This window comes from Hypanus sabinus, chromosome 3 (genome assembly GCF_030144855.1).
Source record: "Hypanus sabinus isolate sHypSab1 chromosome 3, sHypSab1.hap1, whole genome shotgun sequence".
Taxonomy (NCBI): domain Eukaryota; kingdom Metazoa; phylum Chordata; class Chondrichthyes; order Myliobatiformes; family Dasyatidae; genus Hypanus; species Hypanus sabinus.
In genome coordinates this window covers 114,917,254-114,931,242 of record NC_082708.1, presented here as the reverse complement: position 1 = coordinate 114,931,242, position 13,989 = coordinate 114,917,254, and the positions used below count along the sequence as shown (strand labels likewise).

Sequence of the window (13,989 nt, the reverse complement as noted above, 5' to 3'; positions counted from 1 at the left end):
GGGCGAGGAACGGACCCCAAGCGGGGGTCCGAGGCCAGGAGGTACTCCGAGGAGGGGGGGATGAAGCTAGATGTGCTTGGTTGACCACTCGGAGGGTCCTGAGCTGCGAGTCGAGGAGTTCGGAGGGGATTGAATGGTGGCCAGAAGACTTCAGTAATTGAGCTCCAACGGTTGTGCACGAAGTGGTTTGGACTTTGATAAGTTTGGCGCCTTTTCTTTATTTTTTCTCTTCATATATACTGTATCGTTATTAATCACTTAGTTATAGTAACCTTTATAAATTGTACTCATTTAATCGCTTATGGTGTACTGTCTGTTTTTGGGCGAGGCGGGGACATCACACAGCATCCATACCAGCTGATTACCCAGTTTGGCGGGGCCGAAGGCTGCTCCCCCTAGACGAGAACGAGCTGAGCGAGCCTGAGGCGACCCAGGGGGTTACATTCTGTATATTAATGTAGTTTCTTTTTTCTCTTTGTTACTGTTGGGAAAGGGTTTCCCTTTTGTTAACTACCAGGAATGCTAATTTACTGAAAACGAGAATGGTATTCCTTTGTAAACCAAATGGGGATTAATGTTCTTTCTTCTGAGTCTGTAAGCTTTTGTTGACGGGCTTTTGGGCAGATCGGTGCGAGGGGGTCGAGAGAGAGGACGCAATGCTCTAAACTGGGCGAGGGGGGGGGATGAAGCTAGATGTGCTTGGTTGACCACTCGGAGGGTCCTGAGCTGTTTTGAGAGTCGAGGAGTTGGGAGGGTCCTGAGCTGCAAGTCGAGGAGTTCGGAGGGGATCGAATGGTGGCCAGAAGACTTCAGAAATTGAGCTCCAACGGCTGTGCACGAAGTGGTTTGGACTTTGATAAGTTTGGCGCCTTTTCTTTAATTTTCTCTTCATATATACTGTATCGTTATTAATCACTTAGTTATAGTAACCTTTATAAATTGTACTCATTTAATCGCATATGGTGTACTGTCTGGTTTTGGGCGAGGCGGGGACATCACACAGCATCCACACCAGCTGATTACCCAGTTTGGCGGGGCCGAAGGCTGCTCCCCCTAGACGAGAACGAGCTGAGCGAGCCTGAGGCGGCCCAGGGAGTTACTTTGTGGGGTGCTCGTCTGGGGTTGATTTCTGTGGAAGCTGTGTGATCACCCTCTTTAAATTGTGTCTGCGGCGAAGAGCTGGTGTGCCTTTGTGGGTGTGTGATTGCTGGTTATCGCTACGTGTGTGTTGGGTGGGGTGGCTGCTGTTGCTAGCCTGGAGGTTGTTGTTTGATTTCCGACTAGTGCTGACAAAATGGTGGTGGGACCACGAGCTGTCCGTACTGTTTGGAGAGTGAGGAGTGACAGGTTGGGATGTTTCAGCAGTGGTGAGCTCCGCCCGGTTGTTGGTATAACGTCCAGCCCTAAAGGGGCGGAGGCGTGGGCGGAGCGGACCCCTCAGTTGTTGGGTGAGTGGCAGTGCTTGGCTGAGGGAAAGCGACAGGGACGGGTTGAAAGTTTGAGTAGGCGGGCTGGTGACTTTGTTAGAACTGTCAGGCGCAATTACCTCGAAGTGACCGCTGCCAGTTCTGGGAAAGTGTGGGAAAATGTGTGTGGTTCGACTGGAAGTCAAATGCCGCAGCTGGGGGGCTTATCATATCTGTGGCAGGAGATTGGTGGGAAGTTTTTAGGGTATCCCTTTTTGCCTAGGGGGGCAGATAAATTGCTTGTGGTGCCAAGGGGATCAGTTGTTCCGTTGATTCGAGAGGTGTCGGGAAACTTAGAGGAGGCCCAGTGGGGGAACAGCTTGGGGTCTCTGGGGGAGCACGTTCCCAGCAATGTACCAAGGAACTCCCGAAAGGAACAGACTCTATTCCTGAAGGCTTAGAGGGGCCACGCGCACAGGTGTTGTTACGGATGGATGGAAGTCAAGTTAAAGCCATCCTCGGCACCGGGGCGCCGGTTAAGTTGCTGTACAGTTTGTTTCATAACCATTATTGGAAGCATTTACCCTTGACGACATTGAGGACACTGGAGATTCGGGGTACCAGTGCCGGTGATTATCCAGACGACGGTTGTTGGTCAGTGAAAATGGAGTTCTTGGAGGCAAATGTGGAGGAGACTGAGGTTCAGGAATCATTAATGCTGATGTGTCCGGACCCTGTTGAGACGGGCAGCGTTTCTGTTCTAGAGAGAACCAATATCCTGCTGGTGTGCTTGGGGGCCTGCCCAAGGAGGCGGGTGAGTGTTGTTTGGAGGCATTGTTGATGCACCCAGAGTTTCGAGCTGCTTGTGTGGACGTGTGTAGCAGCATTGGACTGATACGGAATTCAAACAAGAGCCATTGGTGGTACGGCCTGGGGGAAGTATCTGAGGGTGAGACCCTCCTAGTGGACGCTGCGAAATACCACGAGGGAGCGGAGTTGACTGCTGAAGACACCTCGGAGAGAGAGAGGTTGCAGCGACTGGCCCCTGAAGCCGTGGAAGACGTAGGCAGCGTGTGTGTGGATTGTATTGCGTTGAAGAGGCGCACTGTCAGTGACCAGAATATGGCCCTGAGGGCCGGAGAGGCGATGGCCTGTCTGAGTGGTGCGAAATGGTTTAAGGTGCTGGATCTGAGGAGTGGATGTTGCCAGATCCCGATGAGTGGGGCCGACAAGGAGAAGACGGCCATTATAAATTCCCTAGGAGTCTTCGGGTCCGAAAAGATGCCACAGGGCATATCTGGAGCCCTTGCAACCTTCCTACTGGGCAGGTGGAAGACCATAGGGGATGTGGAGGCGTTTGGAGTTTTGGTGTATGTGGATGATCTCTTGGTATTTGGATTTGCCTCAGGAGAATATGAAGTGAGGTCGTTGCAGGAGCAGCTGAGAACTACCGAGTTAAAGTGTTTTCGGGACACGTGCCAGGGCTGGCGAAGGTCGCAGCTCATGAGTGACTGTCTCTACGGAATCAAGTTTGAAATGAAGACGGAGAGACTGGGGAAAGTGATCTGGAACCATTCGGAAGACTTACAAGTTGGAGAGAATGAAGAAAGTTGTCTGACTGAGGGTAATAGCAAACTGAGAACCCGGAGAGGGGAGTTTGCAGAGGTGAAGAAATTACAGACGAATCTCAGAAGAGAGAAGCGGAAGCTTGAAGGGAACCTGAAGATGACCATCGACAGTTCAAATGAAGTGCAAAACCTGAAAGTTGATCTGGAAGAAGTCATGAGGAAGAAAAAGCTGGAGAGAAGTGCAGTGAATACTGAACAGGAGGCTGAAGAGACTGCGGGAGCAGTGCAGGCCACATGTTTCCGTTTGGAGAAGATCAAACAGCAGTTACCAATCACAGGAATGAGGAAGAATACAGATTCGATGGATGATGTGCTGGATGTGTGGTACATGCTGCCTTTTGCTGACTTTCCCTCGATTGAGGAAGAGACCTTTGGCCCTTCTCCCATTGAGTCAGGTGTAGCGGGGAGGGTTAGCTGTGTGCAGTGTGGGGCATGAGTGAGAGGTTGAGAGAGGAGTTGGTAGTGGGCCCAAGGTATCCCCAGTTGTGTCCGAGCCTGAAGGGTTTAGGTGAGGGGGTACGGAGGCCTCAGAAGGGTTAGGGAACTCCCAGATAGTTGGCCTAAGTAGCGCCTGAGGAACAGGGCGTGAGGGTTACTGTGTGGGGAGGAGATGTCACTGTTTGTGCTTGGGTTACGGTGTGTTGGCAGGAAAGGTGGCGAGTTATTTAGTAGTCATGAGGACATGACTTTTATTTGGTGGAGGAAGTGTGTAAAGGGGGTTTCTTTTTTTTCTTTGTTACTGTTGGGAAAGGGTTTCCCTTTTGTTAACTAGCAGGAATGCTAATTTACTGATAACGAGTATGGTATTCCTTTGTAAACCAAATGGGGATTAATGTTCTTTCTTCTGAGTCTGTAAGCTTTTGTTGACGGGCTTTTGGGCAGATCGGCGCGAGGGGGTCGAGAGAGAGGACGCAATGCTCTAAGCTGGGCGAGGATCGGACCCCAAAGGGGGGTCCGAGGCCGGGAGATTTTCCGAGGGGGGGGGGATGAAGCTAGATGTGCTTGGTTGACCACTCGGAGGGTCCTGAGCTGTTTGGAGAGTCGAGGAGTTCGGAGGGTCCTGAGCTGCGAGTCGAGGAGTTCGGAGGGGATCGAATGGTGGCCAGAAGACTTCAGAAATTGAGCTCCAACGGCTGTGCACGAAGTGGTTTGGACTTTGATAAGTTTGGCGCCTTTTCTTTAATTTTCTCTTCATATATGCTGTATCGTTATTAATCACTTAGTTATAGTAACCTTTATAAATTGTACTCATTTAATCGCATATGGTGTACTGTCTGTTTTTGGGCGAGGCGGGGACATCACACAGCATCCACACCAGCTGATTACCCAGTTTGGCGGGGCCGAAGGCAGCTCCCCCTAGACGAGAACGAGCTGAGCGAGCCTGAGGCGACCCAGGGAGTTACATTGTCAAAAAAAAAACCCTTTACACAAAAAAAAAGTGAGGTAGTGTCCAAAGCTTCAATGTCCATTTAAGAATCGGATGGCAGAAGGGAAGAAGTTGTTCCTGAATCGCTAAGTGTGTGACTTCAGGCTTCTGTACCCCCTTCCTGATGGTAACATTGAGAAGAGGACATGCCCTGGGTGGTGGGGGGGGAGGCCTTAATGATAAATGCAGCGTTTTTAAGGCACCTCTCCTTGAAGATATCTTGGATACTATGAAGGCTAGTGCCCATGATGGAGCTGATTAATTTTACAACTCTCTGGAGCTTACTTCGATCCTGTACAAGTAGCACACTGCACCCCTCTCCCCATACCGGATGGTTAGAATACATGAAATATTAAAATTAAATATTCAAGGCATGAACACTTTAAAAATTGAAAAATTCGAATCCAGTGGATTCTGGTTAATTGGGCCATTGGTTAAGCAGGGCAGACACTTATTTGGGACAACGCTTTAAGAACAAGAACAGATTGAAATAATAGCCGGTTTCCTTCATTTGTTTGTGACACTAGGCCACTTAATTGGGACAGGAGACTTATTGAACAGTTTGTACCTAGCATCAATCGTGTGCATGTCTTGTGGCCATTAGACACTACACTGTGCTTAGAGCGAACAGTTTTTAAATAGTGTCAGCTGCGTGTGCTTGTGTTATGTTATCCATTTGGACTGATAGATGCTGAATCAAAAGCATTTTTTTTTGATAATTTAGTGTTTTATATTGACCTGAAAAAAATCCAGACACTTCCTAAAATGCCATTAAAAGATTTGAAGAAGTTACTCTGCTGGACCAGATTAAAAGCCATCGACCTAACACTGCTCAGTGTCAGCTGGCAGAGATAAATAGAGTACTGAAATCTACAATGGCACGCTTGATACGTCAGCAAGATAAACTGCAAGAAGAATGGGCAATTTGCTAGGACAACGGGGAGCATCTCAAAAATCAAAACACAAAGGTAAAGGTCCAGATGTTGAAGAGGCCCTCAATCAATGGTTTCCCATTGTAACTGGATGAGGTGTGTTTGTCAGTGGACCAGGGTTAAAAAAGAAACATGACAGATGAGCTAGCTAAGAAGCTGGTCACGAAACTTTTAAAGCAACAGGTGGTTGATTGTCTAGGTGGGAATGCTGTCACCATGTTAAATTCGACAATGCACACTGTGAGAAAGATAGTGCTGATGCTGTAAGTGCTGAGATGTGGGAATCTACAAAACGCACCAACTTGCTTCAAAAATTTTCCGCAGATGATATCTACAATGGCAATGAAACAGGCTTTTTTATCGTTTCCCTTGGCTGCAAACATGCAACAATATCATTTTCAAAGAAAGCAGTGGATCACATCATTGATTGATTAGGTGCACTAGGTGTCTGCACTGACTTTGTTCATTTATAGTCAATCAAAGAAAAACAGGGCAGAGTACACTGGATGAATTCCTCCATCGATAAATTTTAGGAACCAACACACAGTTTTATAGCACTGTAGTAGATTTCATTTAAATACATAATTTGTTACTCAGTTGAAGGATAGTTTGACTTTTCTTATATGCTTTTTAACTATTTTTATGAAAATTTGGCTAATTGGGACAGCCCCTTAATAGTGCCAAAATGTACTGTTCCCGATGTGTCCCAATTAACTGGATACTTCTGTGCATAAAAAAATGCTTTAAAATAGACCTTTGCATTTAAAACATGTTTCTACTTCCTTAGGCTTTGTCTTACACAAAGACAAAATATTCTACTCTGTTGCATTCAATTTTAATTTGATGAAAGCACAATGGAAAACAATAACTCTAGAGAAAATATGACTGATCTGCCACTCCTTTCTTTAGAAATGACAAGGCAAGAGGTGATGATGATATTTTCAAAATTATGGTTTTTTTGATAGTGTAAATAAGTCATTATTTCGGTTTGTGGGTTAATCCAAAACTAAAGGCCTTAAGTGTACAAATAAACCTGCTAAGCCAGGAAAGAAACCCTGTCTGTTTACCAGGAGAATGTTGAGAATGCAATGGACCAAACAATATGCTGATAGATGTATTAAGTGAGAAGTGTCCTGTGTTGAACATGAAGAATGACAGTGAACATGAACATGAGAGGTGGGGGGTGGGGGGCATTGTGCTTTTTTCTCTGCCCTGCAATATTTTTGCATTTCAAAGCGCTGTTTCACAGAGTGCTATGCAGTCACAGGCGACTGAACACTCAAAAATAAAATCCATACTTAGTGGCTGTGTGGATATTATGTTGCTGGTTGGTAATCCAAATAACCTTACCCATAAGGTCGCGGTTTCTGCAAAGGAAGGAGGGACCTTCACAACCAACGCCCTTTCAGTACCCAAGTTGGCGTTCTGTTCCACATCACATTGCAGCATACAGCACAGTTCTGCAGGTGCAGTCAGTGATGAAGCTGTCTAAACCCGGAGGCATCCAGACATCGACAGAGAAGCAAACATTTGCTATTGATAAGTCTTGGAGCATAATGGTGGAAGGGCACTTTCCTCCTGCATTGCAGTCTCATACCATTGTGGATTATGAGAGGAAAAGAAGCTTAGCTGAAAGATTATTATAAAGCAAACGGACTGTTCCTAGTTCCACACCTGCTGCAAGATATTAGCCAGCAAGCTCTGCCATCAGTTTAATAGTCATTCAAAACTGTGAAGATTTTCAAATACATAATCCTTTTATGCATCAAATTTGTGAAGTCTTTTTTCCAGAATAGCTCTTCTCTATCAGCATATAAAGAAGCAATGTTGGGAAAGAGTGGATGGTCCAAAACCAAGGAGATAACCAATTAATGTTACTCCAGCTCAAATGATGAATTAAAATTTTACTTGTGCTGTTTGAAGTTACTGGTGAAAATGTGTCCATTAGCAGTGAACTCCTTTATTTTTGCAGATTGGATACATCCCACGACAAGCTGTTTGCTTACAGGCATAAAGGAGATAGAAAATCGGAGCTGTAGAGGGAGTATTGTGTCAAGAATCAATCTGTTTGACTGGCAGTTGATGATAATGGAAATATTTTGTAAAGAATATTTAACTGCCACACATTTTAGACATTCTGCTGTTTAAGGTAGTTTAAAACAATGTCCTTAACAGTACGGTACTTGTTATCAACAAAGATTCATGCTAAAGTGATAGGTATGTACATTAACCCAAATACTATGCAGCAATTTGCCACTCAAGATTATACTTATATACATATTTTTCATAAGTTCTAGAAGTCCCCAATTACGTTAAAGCCAAATGATTTATTTTAAAATATAGCCATATGATAAAAGGAGGACAAAGCAGCCAATTTTTATTCATGGCTCCAAACTGGGATGGGGGGTAGGGGTTAGTATTGAACAGAACATATGAGGAAGAATCCTAACTCTCTTTCAGTTGTGCTATGTTTCTTTTTGTGCTATGTCCTATGTATTAGCCACTTATAAGTGACTATAGTTGACTTATCCTCGATATTCCAGTCATGATTAACACCCCCACCTGTCGGCTGGTCTGCGATGCAGAAAAGGTCGGTGACCCCTGCTCAACAGTATATGAACATTCTGAAATAGGGGTGCCAGTTGTGAGTTGGGTATTGCTGCGGAAGTAGAAATAAGAGATATTGGTATTGGATTACCACCACCACCTCGCCTCCCTGGCAAATAAGATACTGATATTATTAACCCCAATTTAGTTTTCATTGCAGAAAACCCCGTTTTGCAAAAATATGATGTTGGAAATGGAAGCAACGTTTTCAGTGCTTTCGTGGCTGTCTCAGGATGTTCAGCCTTGACTTTGATCCAGAATGACGGCAGAGATGTTATGTCAAACATACATTTCAGGCCACCGTCCAAGCTCGAGGAGTTGATCTGCTTCCCATGCTGACATGGATGATTCACCGGAGACATTCACAAATGGGTCACGGACCCATTCCTTTGCACATCTTGGATCATTTGCAGTTGGGGTGTAACGCTTGAATTCTGTCAACAGCGAAGTTAGGTGATCGCGCACCAGCTGTGAGAAAGACAGTGCAGCCTCAGTCTCTCCCAAAATCCCAGCTAATGTTGGGAGCATGTCAAATATGCCCCTGTCCATTCGCCATCCCCACAGTTCCAGTTTGGCTTTGAAAGCAGACACTTCATCTGCCAACTTGAAGACAGTTATCATTCTCCCCTGAAGTGACAATTTGAGTTCATTGAGCAGGTTGAAGATGTCACACAAATAAAGCGAGGTTTGCTATCCACTCCTCGTCACTAAAGTGTGCTGCCAGTTTGTGCTCTGCTTCCATTTCCTCACAAAACTGCTCAAACAAATGTGAGTTAAGGGCTTTTGCTTTGATGCGATTGGTAACTTCAGCAATGTTACATTTTTCGGCTAACCAGCATTTCCCTGTGTATGACACAGTGTGTAGACTGGCATTCAGGAGCAACCTCTTTGACTCAGGTAGTGAAACCGGACAGGCGTCCAGTTATAGCTGCAGCCCCGTCTGTGTATATTCCAACACAGAATGACCAGTCCAGTTTGCCTGACGTAGTCATTCAAAGACTTGAATAGTTCTGCCCTGGTTGTGTTAGTTGGCAACAGCAGTGCACACTGATACACCATCGATAACTCTCCGAGACGTGAGGCGAGATATAGGCTTTTATTGGCTGGAAGAAAGAACAAGCAGTAATTGACCACCACACTGCATCCTGGAGACTGAGACCAGGGTTCAGGCTCCAAACGCCTTTATACCGGGGTCTGTGGGAGGAGCCACAGGAGCAGTCAGTAGGGGGGGGGGGGCGTGTCCAGGCAGGTATATGTAGTTTACCACATTCACCCCCCCCCCCCTCTTTGTTTTAAAAGAGAGTCCCCATGAGGCGAAGTTTTTTACAAGTATATTTATAGGTTAAGTCTATCAGGTGGTCGAATCTGTCGCTGCGATCTACGTAGCACTGGCTGTGATTGCACCGGAGACGGTGGTTGTGCTGGTTCCGGCCTAACTGGAGGTGTCAGCCCACTAGGCGTCAGTGATCCCTCATGCGTGTGCCTGGTATATGTGCGTGCGAGACGCCCGGTATAGGAGTGTCGTGAGGAGTCTGTGTAGGGCTCGGTGTGCGCGGTGTCACCTCGGGTACAGGGTTCATAGTTACCGTGGAGTGTTCGGGGTAGTGGTCTGCTGCTCCTGCGGGCGCCAGGTCGCGGACGGAGACCGTGTCCTCCCGCCCATCAGGTAAGACCACGTAGGCATACTGGGGGTTCGCATGTAGAAGGTGAACTCTCTCGATCAGCGGGGAGTATTTATTGCTCCTCACATGTTTCCGGAGCAGCACTGGCCCTGGGGATGTCAGCCAAACCGGTAGGGTGGTCCCAGGGGTGGCATTGGTGGATGTACATAACAGGGAGCGGATAGAGTGGAGTGCCTCGGGGAGGACCTCCTGCCATTGAGAGACCGGCAACCCTTTTGACATAAGGGCTAAAAGTGTGGCCTTCCACACGGTGCCATTCTCCCTCTCCGCCTGTCCATTCCCCCGGGGATTATAGCTCGTGGTCCTACTAGTAGCAATGCCCCTAGCAGGTACTGGCACAGCTCGTCACTCATAAAGGAGGACCTTCTATCACTGTGGATATAGCAGGGATATCCGAACAGAGTGAAGAGCTGGTGCAGGACTTTTATGACGGACGTGGCAGTGGTGTCGGGGCAGGGGATGGAAAAAAGGAACCACGAGTACTCATCAATAATGTTGAGAAAGTAGACATTGTGGTAGGTGGAGGGAAGGGGGCGCTTAAAGTCAACACTCAGTCGCTCAAAGGGTCGGGTGGCCTTGATAAGTTGTGCCTTTTCAGGACAGTAGAAGTGCAGTTTGCACTCAGCGCAGACTAGGCAGTCCCTGGTCATCGTCCTGATGTCCTCAAGGGAGTATGGCATGTTCTGGGCTTTCACGAAATGGTAAAATCGGCTGACCCCTGGGTGGCAAAGATGTGCATGGAGGGCGTATAGCTGGTGGAGCTGTGTGCTGGCACTCGCTCCCCGGGATAGGGCATCAGGGGGCTCATTGAGCCTTCCAGGCCGGTACAGGATATCATAGTTGTAGGTGGAGAGTTCTATTCTCCACTGCAAAATTTTTATCATTTTTGATTTTGCCCTGCTGTTGGTTGCTGAACATGAATGCTGAAAATCCAGAGCAGCAGACTGAAAAAGCTGGAGGAACTCAACAGGGCAGGTAGCATCTATGAAGAGGAATGAACAAATGGTGTTTCATGTTGAGATTCCTCACCAGGACTGGACAAAAGGGGGAAGAAGCCAGAAAAGGGGGAAGAGGACAGGGAAGCAGAATGAATACAAGCTGATAGGTAAATGAAGAAACCAGGTGAGGTGAAGGTGGGTAGGTGAGGGAGGGGTGGGGGGGGATGAAGTGAGAAGCTTCATTCAGGCAAGAGCTAGGGACCTGTGGGACAAGGCCGATATACAGAGCAGATCACGTGAATGCCATGGGGGTGGTGTTCAGTGTGAACAGACGTGTTTTGTTTCGGCTCTCCATTTTGCAGGATTACTCCTGTTTTTTTTTTACTTTAATTTGTGACTTTTATTATGATTTTTAGCCGTTTAGACTTTTTTTATTAACTCCAGCATTAGCTGAGTTGTGCATTTTTGCACTTCTAGCTGTATTTTTGATAGAACCTTTTGTTCTTGATTCCGCATTTTTCGCGCCACTGGAGGCCGTCCTGGATACCGTGCCTTTTGTGTATTACCGTGGATTCATGAATTCAGCGTGTGCAGTGGAAAATCTGGATATTCCAATGGGAAACCGTGGTTGTGGAGGATTTCTCCTTTCCTTGCCTACCAGGATCGGAATTTTACTTTAAGTAGATCTCTAAACTACACGTCACTGTCAGTGCCACACTTACATTGTGCTGGACATTGGACCACACCACGACTGGCTACATTCACCAACCCAGTGGATTGGGTGAAATTGTTCCATTTTACTATCAAAGCTAATTGCATTAATAAGATGAACATCACGCTTCTGACTTCTTGACCAAAGACATATGTGCTTTTTATACTCATTCTCGCAAATAACATTAATTTAAATCCAGGGCAGTATCAACCAAACTTTCCCTGTATGGTTTGTAACAAAACTGCTAAGGATGGGCAACAAGCAACTGAGTGTGAAACTTATCATTTTTGGTTTCATCTTCCATGCATTGAAATGAATGAACAGATTTATAAAATTTTAGTAGAACATCCATCTTACTTCTGGACCTGTTGTAACTGTGGTCTCGCCAACTTTGATTCCCCTCTCTTCATAGTTGATAGATAATATTGAAACTCATAATAGATTCAATTTTCTCGCATCTCGGTCTTCAGATCCCTCAGAGTCAGAGTTGGACTTAAATGTCCCCTCAGATACTGGATCCCCTACCAAACTTCAAAACTATAGGGAAGTATCTCAGATATACAAAGACGGGCAACCAGCAGAAGTTTAGGACTTTAAAAATTGTAAGCATGAATTGTCTGAGCTTGAGATCAAAGAAAGTTAATTTTCAAGCCTTGGTTGACGATGAAAACCCTGACATAATAGTTGGTACTGAGTCATGGCTCAACAACGACATTGTTTCGGGAGAAATCTTTCCCTCCTGCTTCCAGGTTTTTAGGAAAGACAGGAAATCTAGCTCCCATGGTGGAGTGTTCATTGCAGTGAAAAATACTCACATAGTTACTGAAGAAAATACCCTAGATTCAAATTGAGAAATAAAATAGATTAGTATTCATGTTAAAGGCCTAAAATCGGTGTATGTTGGAGCATTCTATCGCCCTCCATCACCTGATGTGATTATTTAAAGGAACTGGATTTGTCTCTTTCAAAAATCCCTCAATCAGCATCTATTTGGCTTCTTGGAGATTTTAATTGGCCTAGTGTGGATTTGGACAGCAGTGTTGTCTGCCAAGGGGGCAGTTAAGCGGCAGTCAGTAAGCTAATGCTTGATATTGTAGCTGATTTTAATTTGACACAAATTGTTAACATCCTACTAGAGGAAGAAACATACTGATGTTTTGTGTCAAATCCAGCTTTCGTTGTAAATCACCATGTCACTGCAGGGATTAGCAATCATGATGTTGTTGTTGTGAATGCAAAGCTTACTGTGAAATTAATGAAACCCCCGAAAAAGAAAATACTTTTGTACTGGAAAGCAGACTGTAGTGGAATTGCAAAACTTGTTAGTGATTTTGACCGGTCACTAGCTAAGGAATATCTAGCATCGGTCAGTATTAATATTCTTTGGCCTAACTTCCAAGAGGTCCTTCAAGCAGCAATTGACAAGTATGTCCCCTCTAAGGTGAGCTCTTCCAGGTTCAACTTACCATGAGTAAACCAGTCCACCCGGCGTGCGATACATAGAAAACAAAGACTCTATAATAAAGTTAGGAAATCCGGTCATAGTGATGACTGGCAAAAGTTCAAATCCTCACGCCGACTTATTGATAGAAACATCAGGAAAGCTCACTATTAGTATGCTAATGAGGTAATAGGTGAGGACTTAAAGAGTGACAACACCAAACCCTTCTGGAGTTTTACTAAACCTACAAGGCAAGAAGTTTTTGGAATTTCTTCTCTCTCATCCAGGGGCCACGTTGTATCTCTTGCTGTCGACAAAGCACAAGCACTTAATCCGCAGTTTTGCTCTGTGTTTACAAGGGAAAATGTGAATGAACTCCCCACTTTAGACCCCAGCAATATCCCAGACTTGCCAGATCTTATTCTAACTGTAACAGGGGTTAAGAAGCTTCTTGAGGAATTACAGCCTAAGGAAGCACCAGGACCTGATCAAATACCAGCCATGATTCATAAGAGTTGTGCTTCTAGTCTAGCTCCCGTTTTGCAAAGGATATTCCAGAAGTCCATTGATACTGAGACATTACCGGACAATTGGTTGAATGCGAATTTCGTTCCAATTTATAAGAAGGACAAGTGCAAAAATCTGGGAAGTTACAGACTGGTTCCACTCACTTCCATCCCTTGTAAAATTCTTGAGCATATTATTCACCATCACATTATGGAGCATCTAGACAGACACAATATTCTTACTCACCACCAACATGGATTCCAACGGGGCAGATCCTGTGACACACAACTTGCAGGGCTGATCAACAACTTAGCAAGGATCCTTGACAACAGAAGCCAAGCAGACTTGATCATACTCGACTTCAGCAAGGCATCTGACACGATCCCCCACCAGAGATTGCTATGTAAGATTGAACAGGTGGGCATGAACAACAGCCTTTTACATTGGTTAAACATGTTCCTTACCAACAGACAGCAACATGTGCTTCTCGAGTGGGCAGAGTCCCCTGAACCTCCAGTAACATTTGGAGTGCCCCAGGGAACCGTGTTTGGACCCTTACTTTTTCTCATTTACATCAACGACTTGCCAAATATAGTCAAGTCCAAGGTCAGACTCTTTACAGATGACTGCATAATCTACCGTGAGATAAAAAATGACCAAGATGCTCAGCTGCTGCAAAACAATATTGATTCATTACATCAATGGGAGTC

The 13,989-nt window shown here is 45.5% G+C and overlaps 1 protein-coding gene and 1 long non-coding RNA gene across 3 annotated transcripts in view; one reads left to right on the top strand and one right to left on the bottom strand.

The window, feature by feature from the left end:
* LOC132391588 (E3 ubiquitin-protein ligase MARCHF8-like) overlaps positions 1-13,989 on the top strand; it is a 534,862-nt gene that overhangs the window by 105,586 nt on the left and 415,287 nt on the right. The gene's annotated exons all lie outside the window — the stretch shown is intronic.
* The window catches only part of LOC132391586 (uncharacterized), a 35,669-nt gene that overhangs the window by 9,845 nt on the left and 11,835 nt on the right, over positions 1-13,989 (bottom strand). Inside the window, exon 2 of the long non-coding RNA XR_009511273.1 lies at positions 13,526-13,678. This is a non-coding gene — a long non-coding RNA (uncharacterized LOC132391586). The remainder of the gene's footprint in view (positions 1-13,525; positions 13,679-13,989) is intronic.